This window comes from Cynara cardunculus, unplaced genomic scaffold (genome assembly GCF_001531365.2).
Source record: "Cynara cardunculus var. scolymus isolate 2C unplaced genomic scaffold, CcrdV1 Un_Scaffold_11330, whole genome shotgun sequence".
NCBI lineage: Eukaryota > Viridiplantae > Streptophyta > Magnoliopsida > Asterales > Asteraceae > Cynara > Cynara cardunculus.
Window position 1 is genome coordinate 1 of NW_020206614.1, and position 2,718 is coordinate 2,718.

Sequence of the window (2,718 nt, forward strand, 5' to 3'; positions counted from 1 at the left end):
AAACCCAATAAATAAAAGGATATCGGGTTCATCGGGTTGAGTTGAATTCAAAGAGTAGTAACCCAATACCTACGATTTGAAAATTTTACAACTCGATTAGATACCGGGTTGCTTCGAGTTGAGTTATTTCGTGTTAAATTAGGTTGGGTTGATCGGATTGATCAAGTTGGTCGTACTTTTGAACACCACTAATAATATGTATACCAGCCTTTCCAGTTTTATCTGTCACAAAAGATAGAAATATTGTTTCCGTAAAAACCAAACCAAATATCTTATGTTTGTTGTGCTCAAATTTGGAAAATAAAAGAAAAGTAGTGATTTGCTTTGGTGTTCAAATTTAAAAAGTCAACAAAAATGGTACTTGGACTTTTGATCCAAAAAGTTCGGACTTTTGCCCACCCAAATACGACCCGTAACGTAACATGACAACTCATACGCTATCGGTGTACGTTTATACCTCTATTTATGCTCCAAGGTTTTTCATATTCTTCACAACTCATCTAAAAATGACTGATTGTGAAGGTAAGACCCTATTTCCTCTCGTTTGATTTTGTATACTTTTTTTGTATTTCACATGGTTTGAAGAAACATCTGCAAATTCATGTTTTAAAAGATCAATTAAAAAAGTTTGTGACGGGATAATTGATACAGGAAAGCGTTCATGGCCGGAGGTTGTAGGACGAAGAGGAGAAGATGCAGTGGTGACGATAGAAAGAGAGAATCCACGAGTTGATGCGTTTGTGGTACTGGACGGCACTCCAGTGACTGGGGACTTCCGGTGTGACCGAGTTATAGTTCGAGTAAACTCTCGTGGGATTGTCGTCCAAACTTCCGAAATTGGCTAAGCTACTTGCATGTCATTGGTTCGAGATTATGAAATATATGGTGTATGGAAGTATTATTATTAATAAATAAATTATGGAACCTATGAGTTTCATATCTATTAATTACATTATTTCCTATTATCTTACTTTCAGTATTAATTACAATAATACTCTAGATTTAATTAAAGTAGCATACTTTAACTTGATTCTTATTTTGAGTAACGTACTTTTCAAAACTTCCATTTTGGTACTTAAGATGTAAAGTTGTAACATTTAATTAACCGGATATCATGCTGATATGACGAGTGATATCAACATAGATAACTTAATACGGAGTTGGATACCACATCATTCGCCACATCAGTATAGTAACCGGTTAATAATTCAACCGGTTACCCGAATACTTAATTATTTTAAACTTTACATCTTAGGTACCAAAATGAAAGTTATGAAAGTATGTTTTCAAAAATATGAATCAAGTTAAAATACGTTATTTTTTCATAAAATTTGCTCTTTAATTTATCCCGAAAGTATAATTATTTGTCAAAAATCATCATCTGTGGTAAATAAAGCATTGGGTAGCAGGATCATACCCAGAGCGATCTTGCAAATGATATCAAATGCAAATCTCTAAAGAATAAGTAAAACCTCCCTTCATCTCTGTCTACGATAAAATAAAACAGTTTTCTTACCGTAAGTTACGTCAATGGTATGTCATGGAAACTTAGTAACTTGGGTCATAGTTATTTTTAATTCGAATCAAAATGTTACTATTATTATAATGAGAAAAAACTTCAAAGTATAATAATCCAATATTAAATRATTTAAAAATATATTATTGTAATGATTAAGAAAGAATTATAATAATAATAATAGAATTTTATTTTAAAAAATAGGTTCTAAAGTTTAGAGATGGTCAAATGGGCTTGGCCCGGCTTAGGACCGGCGTATGATAACCTATTTTGTATCATAGGCTTTCCTTAATCATTCAGCACCCTAATTTCGTTGTAAATAATTACCGAACAATTATATTTTATTTTATACTATTTTATAAGAGTTTTTTGATCATTTTGATCACTTAATTATTTTACAACATTTTTTTAATTTATGAATTTCGCAAAGTTGCGTTAAAATCACATATTAAATAATTTAATTACTTGCAAAATTAAAAATTACTAATAATCGTCATTTTCGTTCCTTAATCTTCACCGGGAACCAACCTTTTCGACGTCAGAGCCGCCACATAAACCGGCTCACCACCGTCCTTTGCCACCGGAACCACAATACACCGCTGTAGAACACCCGCCACCACCCTCTTCATCTGCAAAATCGCCATCTCCTTCCCCAAACAAACCATCGGACCCGCGTGAAACACCGGATACGTATACGGATCCCTCGCCGTGAATCGCAATTTCTCCGATTTCTCATCCTTCTCTAACCACCTCTCCGGCCGGAACTCAGACCAATATTTCCCCCACACCTTCTCCACCCTTCCCATTGCATATGGATGATAACTCACCATCACACCTTTCTTCACCACGGTTCCGTCCGGCAAAACGTCGTCGGCGTTAGCCATCCTCGCGTTCACGGGTACCGGCGGGTAAAGCCTCATGCTTTCACACAGAGAAGCATGGATGTAAACCATATCTTTCACTTCATCGTAAATTGGGGAATCTGATTTCTCTTTGATTTCATTCACAATTTCAGTTTCGATCGCCGGATTTTTAGAAAGTAACCAGAAAAACCAGACAAACGCCGCCGAGATTGTGTCTCTTCCGGCGACAATGAAGCTGATGATGATATCGATCACGAAGTTTTCATCTGGATGACCGGAGCTCAGAAATCGAGATAACAAATCAACGGATTGAATCGAAGGATTGCCGGCGAGTTCTTC

General features: G+C 35.8%; 1 pseudogene; it reads right to left on the reverse strand.

Annotated features, from left to right (window-relative positions):
* Positions 1-2,009: 2,009 nt before the first annotated feature.
* LOC112505485 lies at positions 2,010-2,712 on the reverse strand (annotated as a pseudogene).
* Positions 2,713-2,718: the final 6 nt, after the last annotated feature.